General features: G+C 46.6%; 1 non-coding gene across 1 annotated transcript; it reads left to right on the plus strand.

Moving 5' to 3' along the window:
- Positions 1-1,840: 1,840 nt before the first annotated feature.
- On the plus strand, positions 1,841-1,947 carry LOC147937574 (small nucleolar RNA R71). The gene has a single exon (XR_015567561.1). It is a non-coding gene; the product is annotated as a small nucleolar RNA R71 (small nucleolar RNA).
- The last annotated feature ends 16,775 nt before the right edge of the window (positions 1,948-18,722 follow it).

Here is an 18,722-nt window from a genome sequence, read left to right on the forward strand (position 1 = left end):
CCTCATTGACACCCTCAAAGATGTCAAACCCAACATTCTCTTCAATCACGAAGGTCTGCCCATCAATAGTTGGCTTCTTCTTAGCATCCTTGATATCAAATTTCATCTTGAAATTCGTACCCAGATTGAGATCAATCATCCCCTTCTTGACATCAATGACTGCTCCAGCTGTAGCTAAGAAAGGCCTTCCCAGGATTAGTGGATCTTTAGGCTCTTCATCCATTCCCAACACCACAAAGTCAGTAGGAATCTCAGCTTGTCCAATTTTGATGGGCAGGTTCTCTAATAGACCATGAGGCAATCTAGTACTCCTATCGGCCAATATTAAGCGGAGGTTACATGACTTGTATTCGTTGAATCCTAGCCTCTGAGCTACAGAGAGTGGCATGAGGCTTACTGAAGCACCAAGGTTGCATAGGCACTTTTTGAAGGCCAATGGACCTAGAGAACAAGGCAAGGTGAAAGAACCAGGATCCTCTAGCTTCTTTGGGATAATCATCTTCTGAATAACAGCCTTGCATTCATGAATAACCCCACCTATGTCATGCACTGCCCTCTCATCTTCCAGAGCCTTAGCTTGAGCTCCTTTAGCTATCGCCTCCTTCTCTTTGGTCTTTTCGGTTACCAAGTCAGTTAAAAACTTTTGATATGGAGGCACAAGTGCAAATGCATCAAGCAAAGGCATCCTATTTAATCTCCTTGACTTGTTTTTCGAACAGAGCTTTATATTTCTCAGTAAGCTGTTTCTTAAAACCTCACTGGAAATGGTAAAGGTGGCTTGTATGGTGGAGGAATGAATCTCACAGGTTTATCCTTGGGAGCAGCGGGTTCTTTAGTAGCTTGAGGATCAGATTGCTTGGCTGACTCAATTGGATCCTTGAGCACCTTGACGACATCTTTTATCTGAACTTCATCTTGAAGAAAATCCTCCCCATCTAAACTCTCATTGTCCTCAGTGAGCCGTACATCTACAGCTTGGGTGGTGATAGCATGGATAGTAGCATAGTCCTTGGGGTTTTGAACTGCTTTTCCAGGTAGTTGGCCAGGTGTTGGGGTAGAAGCAGTCTTGCCTTCCATGTAATTCAGTTTCGAGTTAAGAGCTTCAAACTTGACATTAAGATCATTGTATGAACACTCCATTCGCTGACTGAGTTCAGCAAACTTCTTAGCAGTATCCAAAGATCCGCTAGCTTGACCCTGAAGAAGTTGTTGCATCATTTGCTTCATTTCTTGATCTGGGGTTGGAGTAGGCTGAACTGGTTGAGGGCGGAATCCTGGTGGTGGTCCTGAGGGAGCTTGGTATCCTTGCTGGAACTGTTGTTTAGGGACGAATCCCTGATTGTAAGGCACAAAAGGTTTTTGTTGACCTTGTTGTTGCTGCTGAGGAGGGTACACCTGATCCTGTGGATTTGAAACGTTGGCGCTCCGGTAAGACAAATTGGGGTTTGTCTGATAGGGGTTGTAACCCTTGTTGTATCCACCTTGATTCTGGACATAGCTGATCTCCTCAGACTGCTCACCCTCCCCATCTTGGACGTGAAAATGTTCACCCTCGGATACAAAGTGGATGCTCTTTTGTTGGTTGAGCAAGAGGCGATCAAGCTTCTCATTGACATTCTTGAGGTCTCTCTTGTACTTCTCCTCAGAGCCAGCATCTCCTATAACTGTGCGATCATAGTCGTCATGGTAGTTGCCATCAGACTGGGCGAGATTTTCGACGAGTTGCCAACCGTCATCTACGTCTTTGTTCAAGAAGTTGCCATTTGAAGCAGTGTCAAGCAGCATGCGTATCTTCGGAAGTATACCACGGTAGAGAGTGCTCAGCAGTGGCTCGTTACTGAATCCATGGTGTGGGCATTGGCTATGGTAACTCTTGAAGCGCTCCCAGGCTTCGCAGAATGATTCTGAGTTCTTCTGAGTGAAACTGGAGATATCATTCCTGAGACGTGCTGTTCTAGAGTTGGAGAAGAACTTGGCCAAGAAAGCTTTCTTGCATTCGTCCCAAGTGGTGATGGTGCCCTTGGGAACGTTATTCTCCCATTGATGAGCTTTGTCTCCCAGGGAGAATGGAAAGAGGCGCAACTTGTAAACATCCTCACTCACGCCGTTGATCTTGGTGAGACTGCACAGACGGTCAAACTCGTCCAAGTGGTCGAGTGGATCCTCCATAGGCAACCCGTGAAACTTGTTTCCTTAAATCATGGAGATCAGACCACTTTTGATTTCGAAGTTGTTGTTCTGCACGGCGGGAGGGACGATTCCAGCACGCTGAGTATGAGTGTTCGGTGCATCTCCAGCACCAATGTTTTGCGGTCTCGGATTTGGTCCGTTAGGTTGTTCCATAGTGATTGGTGCGGGATGATCAGTGAGTTGACGAGCTTGTCGTGGTCTTTGTAACCGATTGATGTCGTCAATAGCAGGGAGGAGATTCTGATGTCCTCTTGATCTGGTGTGCATGCAATGCTGCAATCAACAGGTTCCTGAGATGCAAAACAAACAAGCAAACAACCAAAACAAGTCAGTACTCTGAATGATAAGTGTAACAGAACTTAATCTTGCAAAACTTGAAATCTCAAATGTAGCCAAACAAATCCCAAATGGCAACGGCGCCAAATTGATACTAAGATTTTTGTGTGTCTTATCCTAGTAGGTTCAATTAACCTTAAGTGTTGTAGTATTTAAGGTGTCAATCCAAATGGGATGTTGCTAGCAATCAAGATGCAATCAAGGAATCACAAGTCAAGCAAATTCAAAAAGAGTGTTTTTTCTAACAATCCTAGAATGACAAAAAATGCAAACAGAAATGCGTTCTGGAACTAGAAACGAGAATGCAAGACAAGAATTGAAAATTAATAAAAACAGAAACGAGTCTAAACATGAACTAAAAAAAAGGCAAGAAGCGAAACAATCTCAGGAATGTAATATCAATCAAAAGGATAAAAGTCCTAAGGATGGGAGTAATTGATGTCGGTGGAGTATCCTAGTCTACAGAGTGTTTAACATGCCACAAGCTATCTATCCCTAAACAATGAACATCACAACTTAGCTAATCCAATCTCTTGGTAAAAGCTACTCAGACTCAACCACTTCCATACCTAGCTCTCGCTAGAGAAACGTGGTCGAGCGGGCATGACAAACAAGTTCATTCACGTTAACAAACATCCTAGACAACTAATCTCTTAGGCTAGGAATGTAAGTCTCTGGCACTAGTTGGTCAGACATTTCATCAAACACCTTTTGGGTGTGGAAATGTCTCGAACCTAGTTCCAATTGATCAGAGAGAAACTAGTAATTCTAACTCTAGTCCAGAAGGGAATCATACAAATCAAGCTTAAACACCCTACATCCTAAGATCCTCCACCTAATCTATCCCATCCTCAAGAACTAACGCACTACTCAGATCCAGAAATCATCATCAACAATACAAACTCAGAAAACATTGAAACAAACATTCTAAGATAGGTAAAAATGAGATAAACAAGTTTGTAGAAGAAATCAAATGCAAATACTCAATGTATCAAAAGATATCTGGATACAAAGTCTGAGAACGGTTTTTGGTGGCTAGCGAAACCTTACAAAATAAAAACGAGATAAAAACTTAGATGATGTCGCGGAGACTTAACAAAACGTATTTATAGTAAAGACGTAAAATCCCTAAAACTTAAAACGACAAGATAAAGAGTCGGTTTGGGAATCTCCTGAAGCGTGTAAGATGGAACGTCTTCCTGACATGTGCGAACAAGTAGTGGCTCGAGTGAGTGATGGCGCGACTCGAGCGGATGTGTGACGATGGAATGATGGCGCTACTCGAGCGGATGTGTGACGATGGAATGATGGCGCGACTCGAGCGGATGTGTGACGATGGAATGATGGCGCGACTCTAGCGGATGTGTGATGACGGAATGATGGCGCGACTCGAGCGGATATGTGATGATGGAATGATGGCGCGACTCGAGCGGATGTATGATGACAGAATGATGGCACGACCCAAGCGGATGTGTGATGACGGAGTGGTGGCACGACCCGATCGGATGTGTGATGCCGGAGTGATGGCGCGACTCGAGACAGCCTGGCTCCAAAGTCTCCTAAATACCTGAAATACTCCAAAATGCACGATGTATGCGAAGATAATGCATGAACTACCTAAATATGAAAAGTGTACAAAAGAGAGTAGAAATTCATGCAAAACAATTAGTTATCCTAACTATATGCGTGATAAAAACATGCTTAGCAGAGACAAAATATAGACATATCAAACAGTAATGATGATATCATTGACATAGACAAGCACATAGGTGATGTTTGAGCCAGAACCATGAATATATAGAGACGCATCAGAAAGAGAATTAGTGAAGCCTGTGTCAAGTAAGTGTTGTTTGAGAGCCATATACCATGAGGGTGGGGCTTGCTTGAGTCCGTAGATAGGTTTGCAGAGTCGGCAAACATGATTAGGTCGATCCTTGTCAACAAAGCCTGGTGGTTGAGACATGTAAACTTCTTCAGTAAGATCACCTTGTAGGAAGGCATTGTTGACATCTAACTGTTTGAGTGGCCAAGACTTTTTAACAGCAACATCAAGAACGAGACGAAGCGTTGTCGATTTGATAACGGGGATGAAGGTCTCCGCATAGTCTTTTCCATATTGTTGATGAAAGCCCTTTGCAACCAAGCGTGCTTTGTAACGATCAAGTACACCATTGGCAAAGAATTTTGTAGTAAACACCCACTTACATCCAACAATATTTTGGTCAGCATTAGGAGGAACCAAGTCCCAAGTATGATTCACATTCAGAGCGTCGTATTCGCGAGAACATGCAGCACTCCAGTTCGGATCTTTTAAGGCCTGGGTAATGGTGGTCGGTTCCTTTGGTGATGTAGGAGAAGCAATGACTTGAAGAGAGAGTTTGGTGATTGGTTTGGTGATGTTATTTTTGGCTCTAGTTTGCATTTTGTGGGTATTTTGTGGTGGCTCAACAAGTTGATTTTGGATCTGTGGTTGTACAGGACAAGCTTGGCGCGGTGGGGGTCGTATTTGTGGTTGTGGCTGAGTTGTGGGATGCAACTCATTTTCAGGTTGAGCAGTAGGCTCAGTAGAAGAAGGGTGTGGCTGAGATGTGGGACGCACCTCATTTTCATGGGGAGCAGTAGGCTCCGAGCGAGAGAGAGAGGAAGAAGAGGGGTTAGGAGACGATACCTGAGATGGCGGCGAGACGGAGTGGTGAAGGTTCGAGTCCGGGGATCCTAAGGTCGTAGTCGGAGAAGATGATGTCGAGGCAGGGGTAGCAATGCTGTTGGGCTGTGTTGAGTTTGTGTTGTCTCGTTGGTTGTTTAAGTGATTATGGGCCAGAGATGAATGGGAAGGCCCAATAAGAGGTTGGTCCACTGGGTGAGTGCGACGGTGATACATAAAACGATAATCACGTTGGTTGAGCGGAGGTGAGGCGGTAGGGTTCAGCGAAGGTTGAGGAGGTTGCTGTGATGGTGCCACCGGAGGTAGAGGGATCATAACCGGCGACAAAACCGGAGTGGAAGCGACGGTGGTTGTTGTGTCCGGTGATTGTCGGAGATCACGAAAGGGAAATATATCCTCAATAAACTGAACATGGTGAGAGGTATATACTCGACCTGTGGAGGATGAAAGCAGTAATATGCACTCTGGGTCAAGGAGTATCCAAGGAATACACATCGTTGTGAGCGATCATCAAGTTTGTGTTGTGCGTAAGGTCGTAACCAAGGGAAGCAGAGGCAGCCAAAAACCCTTAGTTTCTCATAGTTTGGTGATGCATGGAAGAGCTGTTGAAAAGGAGACCGCATGGAGAGCACAGAAGTGGGCATTCTGTTGATTAAAAACACAGCGGTTGCAAGCGCGTATGGCCAATATTCAGTAGGAATAGAGGCTGTCGACATTACATCCCGGTTTCAACAATGTGACGATGCTTCCGCTCCGATAACCCGTTGTGTTCAGGAGTATGAGGGGGTGAGGTGAGATGAGATATGCCGTGTGTGGACAAGAAATTTCTTAGTGCCACAAACTCGCCCCCATTATCCGTGAACAAGTGACCAATGCGTGTTTGAAAGCGGTTCTCAACAAGGGCCGTATATTTGATAAAAATTTCTTTGACATCCGATTTTCTTTTGAGAGGGTATAACCATGTATATCGAGTGAAATGATCAATAAGGACCAGATAGTATTTGTAGTTTTGGTGAGAAAGAATTGGTAAAGTCCAAACATCGGAGAAAATATATTCAAGGGGTCGAGTGGAGACAATGGTGGAGTGAGTGAAAGGAAGTTTGTGACTTTTATTAATTAGACATTCAGAGCAAGAGAAATTTTTTTGAGAGGAAGAAGCAATAGGAAGTGAAAAAGAGGAAATAACAGCATTTAAAATGGTAGAGGACGGATGGCCGAGACGTGAGTGCCAAGAAACAAGACTTGGTCATGGACCAGCAGCAGACAGAAACGCAACATCATTGGGACGTGTCATCGGCCATTGATAGAGCTCATTAGCAGTCCGACCTTGGAGTAATGGGACCCCGTACTGAGATCCTTCACCTGAAAGAAGGCAGGAAAGAAATGCACCGAGACTTGATTAGCATTGCACAAACGATATACGGAGATAAGATTCTTGTGTATATTAGGAACACAAAGTATTTTATCTAATTTGAGAGTGCGAGTTTGAGTTGGAAGTAGCGCTAAACCCGTATGAGTAATGGGCAGTGTGGAGCCATCAGCTATGGTGAGATCATCACCACCATTGTATGGTTGATGGATGGTAAGGTTGTTGAGATCAGAGATGATGTGGTGAGTGGCACCACTATCCAAGATTGCTGGTGAGGACATGTTAGCCACCATGTTTGCGCGTGGCTGCCAAGGAGTAAATGGGCTGTTGTTGCGTGGAGTTGAGGCTTGAATGGAGTGGAGTTGTGGACAACGGCGGGCACTGTGTCCCTGTGTGTGACAGATTTGGCACTTGCCGAGATAGGGCCTGAATGAGCGAGTTGTGTTGTTGTTGGTGTTACCTTGCCAATTGTTGTTGTTGTTGTGGTTGTTGTTGTTGGAGCGGAAAGATGACGACGAGGAACGAGTGTTGTTGCGAGAGTTGTTGTTGTGAGTATTGTTGTTGTTATAGTCACCTCTACGGTGGTACTGAACAGTATTAGCAGAGGTCGGAAATGGGGTAGTGGTGGCAGCAGCACGGAGAGTGACTTCGCGATTGCGGAGACGTTCATGAACTTCGGTTATGGTGGGGGGAGAATCTTTGCTCTCAATCTGATCAATCACCGGTTTGTAATCTTCAGGAAGACCAGCGAGAATCTTCTCAATTTGATCTTCATGGTCCATCGGTTTCCCAAGTATAGCAAGCTCATCAAAGCGAACAGTTAGACCACGAACATATTCATCTATTGATTTGTTACCTTTTGTCTAGAACTTCATCTGATCTTTGATTTGTTTAAAATGACTGCGGCTAGCTTTGGCGAACGTATCAGCAAGAGTTGCCCATGCATCAGCAGTAGTGGTAGCACGGGACACCAACGGTTGAACAGAAGTGGCCATAGCACCCAAGAGAGCACTAAAGAGGAGACGATCTTGACGCTTCCAGATCGTGAAATCAGGATTTGGTGTAGTTGTGTCATTCACCGTGACAGTGGGAGGAGGAGGTTTTGTAGACCCATCGAGATAACCAGAGAGCTCGTAGCCATCAATCAAGGCATGGATTTGGAGACTCCACATGAGATAGTTGGTATCATTAAGCTTAGTGACGTTGGCAGTGTTGACGTTGAAGAGTGTGTTTGTGTTGTTGGTGAAGATAACTTCACCAGTCGAAGGAGAGTTTGTAGTGGAGGCGGCCATTGAAGCAGAGAGTGACGAGATTTAGAAATATTTTAGGGTTGATCGAAGCTCTGATTCCATATAAGGAATGTTTGTATTATATTTCTCATGGGAGTAGCTACAATCGTTTATATACTAGAACAGAGGAGCCTAGGGTTAAGTATTTACAAAGAGATCCCTAAACTTATATACATCATTCTCTTGTACTCTAATATCATGTTAAGGGTTCAGACTTTAAAGATATTGTTCTGACTCCAGTTTAACACTTTGTTATCTTTGTCTACAGAACTCGGATTTGAGAGCTGAAAGGTGTTTTAGAAACTTGAAAGCGAGATATTTCCAGTGATGTCAAGCTGAGCCAAAAGATTTTGTGGTTTGAGTATATGATGATCTCAGCTGAGTTGGTTCAAAGGTTCTGAGCAATTGTCATTGAAAAAAAAAAAGTTCAGTGGTTAACATGATAGTGCAAGTGATGGAGCTGCAGAATGTGCTTGGAAAAATTCAGTGAAGTTAAGGTAATCACAGGAGGGATTGATTAGTAATTTCAGAACTTGAAAATAAATAATGCAGAAATCAGTTTCTAGATGACTTTTCAAGGCAAGGAGTAGTCTGATCATGCTGAAATTTTATGGGGAGCTTTGTGATATTACAGACTTGAGATTCGACGGTGGGATTGAAGTTTTGACGGTTGAATTGCTTTTTCTAGTCAAGCGTTTCAATCTGTTCCGGAATCAGTTCTTTCGAAATATCAGTTTTGACCAGTTCCAGTGGAGACATCAAACGGGCGACCGAACAAACTTGTGATAAACTGGATTTTTGCAGAGACATTTGAGATGAGTGGAGATAGATTCTGGTATAAATGCATTGGAGTCAGAGTCTGGGAGCATAGTTGAATAACAGCGTTTCAGAGGCTTTTAAAAGCTATGGTTTGCAAAGCGCAGAGAAGTTTTTAGGGATCTGTAGATTTCACTAAGTGTTTGTCAGTGTGGGATCCTGGTAGATTACTGGTTCATAATATTCAGTTGGAATGTTTATGAGAGTATTACAAACGTGATAGATTCCTGATGAGTCTATTGCAAAAGATACAGTTAATCAGTGTGAGAACTGAGATTGAGCTTCTCCTTCCGAAGTAGTTTGAATGTGGAGGAGCTTATCACCGTAAAATAGTTCCGAACAGAATTAAAATGAGTCTGAGAATTTGAGTTTTTATTGTTGCTTTTTTGGAAAAATGTCCGATCCCTTACAAGTGACCCCCCCCCCCCTTACATATTTATACCGACCAATTTATTACCCAATTAATGCATAATTAATAAGATGCGATTTGTGCGGTCTAATTAATCCTCTTTAATGCGGGAATCTTTGACCGGGCCCGAGCTGCGAGCTGAGCACCTCGAAGCATTTCCGCGCTCTCTCCCTTTCTCCGGGCCTGATGGGCCGATCAGTAATACGCTCTTGGCCCATTAGACAAACCCGGTTTAGGCCCTTTTGCCTACTGCCCGAGATAACAGATGGTGGGTACAACAGTTGCCCCCCCAAGTCCTCCGAGCTGAACAGTTCGGGGGATTTTTAACTTCCAAGCGATCAATTTCGGAAAACTGAATATCTTCCCATATCTCCATGATTTGATTGTGGTAATGATGGGATTTGCCTTCCCGAACAAGCCTCGGGGCCCACTAGGTGGCGTGTTCACTATAAGAGAGAGAGAAGACGGTGCGGGACCTTTCACTTCCCCAGGTAATCATTACGCCCCAGTGCCGTGTATAAAGGTAAACTTCGACTCCTCTCTCATTCTTAACCTTTAATCGTGTTTGTGTTCTTCTGCTCTTAGATTTTCTCTCTTTTCTTCCATAAACTTTCTAGTTCCGCCGGAAAAAATCCTTTACTCTTCCCTCATTCCTTATTACTTCACCGGAAAAGTATGTCTCCTCTGAAATCCTCATCGGGTAAACCTGCAAAACCCCTAATTCCAGGCGTTTTTGGCCCCCATCCGCCGTCAATTCTCTCAGCGGCGAACCTGGCTGAGGTTAGGGGTTCCACCGGGATCTCGTCTGAGATTGAACTCAGATTCCCGGAGTCCCACGAATCCCCGGAGAACCCTCCTCCAGGGTACTGCTGTGCGTTCGAGATCTACTTCTCCGCGTGTGGCCTGTCACTTCCCCTACCCGAACTCATCATTAAGATGATGTTCGAACTGGGCTTCGCTCTCCCTCAAATGTGCCCAAACTTTGTTCAGACTGTTATGTGCCTACAAACCCTGGGGGAGGAGTTCAATTACCAGCTGTCGCTGGCGGACTTCCTCCAGGTGTATACCGTGAAGACGGGTCACACCAAGGGAACGCTCTACGTGAGCCCGCTCTCCGGACTGAAGGTCTTTGATGACCTGCCGGAGAAGGATGAGAAATGGCGGAAGTCCTACTTTTTCTTCCCGGTCAACGAGCTCACTTTCGGCCATCGCACGAGCTCGTTCATTTCGAAGTGGACCTCGAAAATTGGTAGACCAGCGTTTCTTGTCAGGTCCAGCTCGAGTGTAATTTTATTTGTGTCTCACTTTTGACTGTTTCTTTTTTTTTTATATTGTCGCTTAACAAGCTATCTTTTCCAGCTAATGATCGAGTTTAACTTCTCAGTTGCGTCCTACGAGGAGCAACTGTTCGCTTCCTCCTCGTCTTCCGAAGTGCACCTCCTTCAAGAAAGGATCGCCGACTTAGAGGCTCAGGTAAAGGAGTATGCCCGACTGGAAGCCGAGAATGCCGACACTGTGGCGAAAGCCGAACGGATCCGAGCTTGGATGAAGAAGGCTGAGGTAGAGGTGCTCGACCTCGGGGTTGCTAACGAGGACCTTCGCGACAAGCTGAAAAAGGCGGAGGACCTTTACTTTGAGGCGGCGGAAGATGCCAAGGCAGCAAAAAACAGACTGCACGAGATCGAGCTCCGCAATCAATTACTCGAAGCTGGCAACAGCTGCGAGATTGAAAGAGTATGGAGGGAGGAAAGGCAGGCAATGAGGCGAACTCTCCGCCCCTTAGTTGAGGAGGTGAAGGTCACCTTCAAAGAGAGGGAAAAGCTAGCCCCGCTCCAGATCTGAGCTGCCGAGATCCGGGCTAACCGGATGCTGGTAGAGGAGATCTCCAGGGGCGAGATCCAAGACATGGAGGCCGAGCTCGGAATCTTGAAAGCTGACGAGGAGGAAGCCGATGAAAGGGTTTCAAAGGTAACTCCCCGTGATCTCGACCTCGCTGCATTCTCAGATCTTTTGGCGGACACTCCCGATCTCTTGTGTAACGAGCGCCCGCTTAGTGTCACAATCGACGAGTCTGGTACTAACTTCGGGCAAATCTCGAATCAGGGGATAGACGACTATCTAGCGAACACCAGGTCGGAAGAGGAGCTCGCAGAGATGGGTTTGGCTCTCTCCGAAGCGGCGTCAGATCCCCCTCTCCCTACTCAGTAGGCTTTTGGTTTTAGTCCGGGGTTGTCTTGGCATGCTTTGCCCCCCGTGTTTGTAGTATTTATTTTAAAACTTATTTGGAAGTGTTTTGGTCGTGGTGACCACTTCCGAAAATATTTTGATTTGCGAACTTTAATTTCCACAATCTTTTGCTTTGAAAAGATGATGAGCAGAAATAAGCGCGAACTAAATTCGGTCAAATAGTTCGAAAACTTCACACCCCTAATAAGTGCGAGGCGAATGCCTCGGTAGCTAGATAAGGAGCTCGCGAAACTAGGTTTCGGCTTTAATAAGTAAAGAGGGGGACGAAGTGAGAACTTCGGTTTAGTTTTTGCAAGGATGGACCTTGGCTGGTACGAAGTGAGAACTTCGGTTTAGTTTTTGCAAGGATGGACCTTGGCTGGTACGAAGTGAGAACTTCGGTTTAGTTTTTGCAAGGGTGGACCTTGGCTTAAAATGATAGATGCGAAGTCAGACTTCGGTTTTTTTTTTTTTACCATTATTAACAATAAAGTTTAAGAAAACTTTAAATTTTATTAATATGGATAGCTGGACCCGAAGTGGGCTGCCTACGTATCCTTATCGGGATCAAGCTAAACCGTAGTTCGATACAAAAAGATTAACTGTAAAAGAGTTTAAGGTGTAAAGAATTCCAAGACCTCGGGACTAGTTTTCCCTCTGAATCCTCGAGCTGATAGACTCCATTTCGGACTTCGCGAGTAATTCTGTATGGTCCTTCTCAGTTAACTCCCAGCTTTCCTGCATTGAGCTCCTCGGTATTCTCATAAACTTTCCGGAGGACAAGATTGCCCACTGCCAACAGTCTGCCTCGGATTCTGGAGTTATAGTATCGAGCTACTGCGTTCTGGTAATTCTGGATCTGAACTAGCGCCTGGTCTCGACGCTCGTTGATTGTATCAAGAGTATCCTGTAGGAAGTCCTCATTTTCCTCAGCTCGGAGTGGGTTCAGTGAGGTACGGACTCCAGGGACCTCTATGTCAGCTGGGACTACGGCATCGACTCCGTAGACCAAGGAGAAAGGTGTTTCACTAGTGGCCCGGCGAGGTGTAGTTCGAATTGCCCAAAGAACGCCTTGCAGTTCGTCCGGCCAGCGCCCCTTACGAGCATCGAGCCGTTTCTTCAGGTTGGCGAGTATAACCTTATTCATTGCCTCGGCTTGCCCATTACCCTGCGGGTAACGAGGAGTTGACTTGTTGAGCCGAATTTTCCACCTCGCACAGAACTCTTCGAACTTCGAGGAGATGAACTGTGGACCGTTGTCCGTGATGATTTCACATGGGACACCGTAGCGATAAATTATGCTCTTGAGCATGAACTGTTCCACTTCGTTGCTTGTCACTTTCGCGTAGGCTGCGGCTTCTACCCACTTAGAAAAATAATCGGTAAGAGCGAGCACGTACTGAACTCCTCCTGGTCCTCGATGCAATGGGCCGATGATATCCATAGACCATCTCATAAATGGGTAAGGTGCGGACACCGAAGACAGAAGCTTGGTAGGTTGATGAATCGACAGAGCGTGCTTCTGACACTTCTCACAAGTTCGAGAATATTTTTTGCAGTCCGTGACCGTAGTAGGCCAGAAGTAACCTTGCTTTTTGATTTTGAAAGCCAGAGTCCGACCTCCGGAGTGATTGCCATTGGGACCATCGTGAACAGCTCGTATTAGCATTGCAGGCTCTCTACCCGCCACGCACGTTAGATAAGGACCAGCTACGCTCCGGCGTAGAAGTATTCCGTTGTGAATACAGTACCGTGCACTGACGACTTTGAGTTTCCTGGCTGCCCATTTGTCGGCTGGGAGTTCCCCTTTTTCCAAGTAAGCCCAGATCAGGCTCCGCCAGTCATCCGCCCCCCAGCTGTTAGAATTTGTGTCGCTCGAAGTAGCATGCGGTATAACAGCTTGATTGTCAACTGATGAGCTCGATGATTCTGGAGTTGGGCTTGTGTCGAACTCGGCTAGAGGTGGGTGAACTTCCATCGGAGTAGGCATAACGGGGGCTGGATCCTCCGAAAGTAAAGAGTCCGCAGTCGCCTTGCAAGCTGCTTCCTCAGCAGCCAACCGTGTCTTCATCGCCCGGGTAACGACGCTTGAGTTCTCTAACCGGATGCTGGGAAAGTGGATGACTTTGACGGGGATAATCCTTGTTATCGCGGGATCCGAAGTGGACGCCAGTGATGCTAGAGCGTCGGCAGCGGAGTTTTCACTCCGTGGGATCTTAGTGATTTCGAACTCTTCGAACTTAGCGGCCAACTCCCGAGCGGTGGACAAATAAGCCTCCATACGACCATCTTTGGTCTCGTACTCCCCCAAAAACTGGTTAGTGACTAGTTGGGAATCGCAAAAGGCTCGGAGTTTTCGGACACCAATCCCCACTGCGAGGCATAAACCAGCAAGAAAAGATTCAGACTCGGCCTCATTGTTGGACGCGCTGAAAGCCAGGCGGAATGACTGCTCGATCACTTCGCCGGTAGGAGAAGTAAGGCGGACCCTGATTCCTGCCCCCGACTTGGAAGAGGCGCCATCAACATACAAAGTCCATGGGGTCGCGACATTGTCGCTAACCGAAGACGCTAGTGGGAGTTCGATCAAAAAATCTGCCAACACTTGCGCCTTAGCACAGGTTCGAGTCCGAAACTCGATGTCGTATTCACTCAACTCAACAGACCACTTGGCAAGCCTTCCGGACTGGCTCGGACTATGTAGTACCGTTCGAAGTGGTTGCGTTGTCAGGACGACGATTGTATGGGACTGGAAGTAGGGCCGTAGCTTTCTTGCCGAAGTGACCACTGCTAGGGCCAATTTCTCCATCGTAGGGTACCTAGACTCTGCCCCAGTAAATGACTTGCTGATATAGAAAATTGGCCGCTGCTCCCCCCTTTCCTCACGAACCAAGACTCCGCTGACCGCACTGTCCGATACGGCTACGTAAAGAAAGAGCGGCTCACCGAACTCAGGTTTAGCCAAGACTGGCGGTTCGGAAAGATAGGCTTTGAGCTGAGCGAACGCCTCCTCGCACTTCGCGTCCCACAAGAAGTTTTTGCCTCCTTTTCGTAACAGCTGGTAGAAAGGGAGGCATTTGTCCGTAGATCGAGAAATGAAGCGGTTGAGAGCTATGATCGGTCCGTTAAGGCGTTGCACTTTGCGCAAGGTTCTAGGAGAACTCATAGACAGGAAAGCATTAATCTGCCTCGGGTTTGCTTCAATTCCTCTTTCCGTAACTATGTACCCCAGAAATTCCCCTGATGGGACGGCAAAGGTGCATTTCGTGGGGTTAAGCTTCATCCCGAACTGATCCAGGATGTCGAAGCAGACCTTCAGATCAGCGAGGTGCGAGCCAGCTTCCATTGATTTTACAAGCATGTCATCGATGTAGACTTCCATGGTCTTCCCGAGTTGATGCTCGAACATTCGATTCACCAATCTCTAGTAAGTTGCTCCCGCATTCTTTAACCCAAAAGGCATCACTTTGTAGCAGAAAATCCTGCGGTCCATAATGAATGCGGTCTTCTCCTGGTCATCCGGGCTCATAAGGATTTGGTTGTAGCTAGAGAAAGCATCCATGAAAGACATCAGCTTGTGGCCCGAGGTGGACTCAACTAGGCGGTCAATATGCGGAAGTGGAAAACTATCTTTGGGGCACACCTTGTTCAGGTCGGTGAAATCAACGCAAACTCGTGACTTTCCATTCTTCTTTTTGACTACCACTGTGTTTGCGAGCCATTCAGGGTACTTCACTTCGCGTATCTGTCCTGCCTTCAGCAAACGTTCAACCTCTTTGTTAACGACTTCAGCTCGCTCAGGACCCAGCTTTCTTCGCTTCTGCTTCACGGGCCTGAAAGTGGGGTCCACATTCAGCTCGTGGGAGATAACTTCGCGACTGATGCCGGGCATCTCATCTACAGACCATGCGAAGGTGGCTGTTCTTTCTTTGAGGAATGTTATCAGACTAGCGCGGAGCTCGCTATCCAACCCCACTCCGATCTTGATTTCCTGATCCGGAAACTTGTCATTGATGAAAATGGACTCAGTGAGGTCACCTTTTAACTGCTTCCGAACTGGGTTCTTCGGGACCTTGAGCTGTGGTTGCTATTGGATCAGGAGCTTGTGACTGGCGAGGTAACAGCTCCTTGCCGTCCTTTGACTTCCGAGAACCTCCCGAACTCCTTGCGGGGTCGGAAATTTGATGCACTGATGGTAAGTCGACGCCACCGCCTTCATCTGGTAGAGCCAGGGAGTTCCCAAAATAATATTATAGGCCGCAGGTCGGTCGAAGACCGTGAACTCTACCATTTTAACCACGCCTTGGGTGGACACTGGTAGTGTGATCGTGCCCAAAGACATTGACGTCTCGCTGGTGAACGAGACCAATGGTGAAGGCGGTCCGACAATGTGTTCTCTTCCGATACCCATTCTAGCGAGCGTTTCGAGGAAAATCAAGTCTACCAAACTCCCAGTGTCAATTAGGATTCGGCAGACTTCGTGGTTCGCCACGTCAAGCGAGATGACGAGTGCATCATCGTGCGGAGTGTCCAGCCCTTCAGTTTCCTTCTCGGAGAAAGAAATTTCAGGTAGATCGCTTGCTACTACCTTAGCTCGCTTCGGCTGTGGGCTAGCGAGCTTCCGCTGGTGGTCTTTGATTGCAGTAATGGAATTCCGAAAGAGACGCGATCCCCCCCATTATCACATCGATTCTTTTCTTGGGGGCTTCATTACCATCGGACTGCTTCAGCTTTTTCGAAGGTGGGACATCTTCGTCCACCTCGGGAGTTGGTTTCTGTTCTAACTCCTCGATTGATACGTTTGGCATTTCTCCCGCCACGTACTTTTCTGCGAGGAGGTGCATCAGCTTCTTACAGTCACGAGTGGAATGACTGTTGGTTTTATGGAGCTCGCAGTACGTGTCTTCGTCTCGGACCCACTTGTTACTTGGGAGTACGCCACTCTTGGAACGCGGTGAGAATGGCGGTTTGGACGGTGAATTCTTTGGAAAAATCTTTTTGGGAGATTGAGCGACTGCGAATGTGCTCGGCCCAGACTTCGGTGTCGTAGGCGGAGTCTTTTTGGCGGGCGACTCGAACCGTGGTTTTTCTGCAGGCGGGGCGTTTTGTTTTTGTGCAGCGGCGATTTTGTCTTCCTCCGCGACTATCCAGTTCGAAGCCCGGTGTAATGCGTCCTGAATGGTTGGGAACCGATTCACGGACAGCTCTTCGCGGAAGCGAGATTCATGCCAGAGACCGTTTTTAAGCGCGGCCAGGGCCGTGGAGTCCGAGAGTCCGGGGATCTTGACCTGGATCTCCTTGAACTTTGTTATGTAAGACTGGAGAGACTCTCCAGTCTTTTGACTTAGGTTCCAAAGCTGAGCATCCGTCACCGCAGTTTCGATTAGGCTGGAATACTGCTTAACGAATGAGGTCGACAGCTCGGTAAAGTTTGTTATGGAGCCAGCTGCTAGAGATGCGAACCAAAGCAGTACTGGTCCACTAAACGTTTTTGCGAACAGCTTGCAGTACCCAGCGTCTGCTTCGTGGGGCTCGAGGTCCACCCGGCTAGCTGTTAGCAAGAAGGTCTTGAGATGATTGGTCGGATCCCCTTTTCCTTCGTAGCTCGAGAACTTAATTTTGCCAATATCTTTGATGCGGACTCGAGCTATTTGATCAGAGAAAGGAGTTCGTCTCGACTCCTCGATCACTCGAAAGATATCCGGAGCCGAAGTGGTTGCACTATGCATCACAGACCGCATGTCCCGGATTTCGCTCTGCATGCGGAAGATCTCGGGATTGATGACATGCCCCGGAGTCGAAATACTTCCATCTACAGGGAGAGGAAGACGAACTGGGACCTCAGAAGACCGGACGGCGCTAGGCTGAACTGGGATGTGGCCATCGCCAGCCAGTGGTGGCACTGCTTGCAAGTTGGTCTGAGGTGGGAACGAATCTCCCGGAGTGACATTTGTTGCTGCCACCTGCGAGGTAGAAGGTGGAGTCACACCGGAGAAATCTAAAGCACGCCGACATGGGTTTTGGTCGGAGGACAGGAGGTTGACCCGATCGGCGTACACGCGGTGGGAGGCTGAGAGGTCAGCTACGGACGTCGTGACTTACTCCAAACGAACAGAGATCTGGCCCTCCAAGCTGTCGAAACGTTCAGTAAGGGCGGTGGAGGCGGCTTGCTGACGGTCGGACTTCTCGGACAAGTCCTGCAGAAGCTTCTAGATCGCCTCCAAGGATGCCTGATTGGGAGAGCTGGCTACCATGGTGGTTGTGTGGAGTGTACTGATGTATCAAATCGGAACTAGCGAGAGTCAGGCGATAACTACCCTCCTTCTAGCGCCAAATGTGAGAACTGAGATTGAGGTTCTCCTTCCGAAGTAGTTTGAATGTGGAGGAGCTTATCACCGTAAAATAGTTCCGAACAGAATTAAAATGAGTCTGAGAATTTGAGTTTTTATTGTTGCTTTTTTGGAAAAATGTCTGATCCCTTACAAGTGACCCCCCCTTACATATTTATACCGACCAATTTATTACCCAATTAATGCATAATTAATAGGATGCGATTTGTGCGGTCTAATTAATCCTCTTTAATGCGGGAATCTTTGACCGGGCCCGAGCTGCGAGCTGAGCAGCTCGAAGCATTTCCGCGCTCTCTCCCTTTCTCCGGGCCTGATCGGCCGATCAGTAATACGCTCTTGGCCCATTAGACAAACCCGGTTTAGGCCCTTTTGCCTACTGCCCGAGATGACAGATCGTGGGTATAACAATCGGTTCACAATGGGTTTTAATTAATATGGAATCTCAAATCTGCACAAGTTGTGTCATGCTCATGTAGACAGTGCGATTATGAGGTTTAAGCTAGTTATATGCCCATGGTATATTGGTATAGTCTTGTAAATAACCTCAGGGCTTCATGGGAGAGAGTTAATCACAAACCCTTTTTCAAAAATCCAACTACACATAGAAATGGAGAAGAAAGCTTGGTAAGATAAAAGTATGCCCTTATGCTAGCATGCATGGAAAAGTTGATACATGCGGTTGACATATGTTTATGTGAAAACAAGATTCAGAAGTTGTAGCTTGGTTTTGAGGGTAAAGAAGCGCAAGTGTTATAAGGAGTGTGGTACTATAGAGAAGGCAATGAAAAGATGAGACACGAGTTGGAGATTTACCATATTGAGATTTGAGCTTAAAAATAAACAGCTGCAAGTTATCAATGAGAGAGGTCTCTTGAAATTAATGCAACTAAGAAAAATTAACTTACGAAAAAGCATAGTGATTTAGTTTCCTTTCGGCTCGTTTAGGCCCATCTAATGACGTAAACGAAATTAAAACATAAGAAAGTGTAAGGTACCAAGGTTAATGTGTTGTCGGTTAATTGGTTGACCTAATTGCTGAAATAAGGAAATAATTTTGTTTTGGAAGGAGAAG

The sequence above is a fragment of the Camelina sativa genome, chromosome 9 (genome assembly GCF_030686135.1).
Source record: "Camelina sativa cultivar CO46 ecotype springtype chromosome 9, ASM3068613v1".
In the NCBI taxonomy this organism is placed as follows: domain Eukaryota; kingdom Viridiplantae; phylum Streptophyta; class Magnoliopsida; order Brassicales; family Brassicaceae; genus Camelina; species Camelina sativa.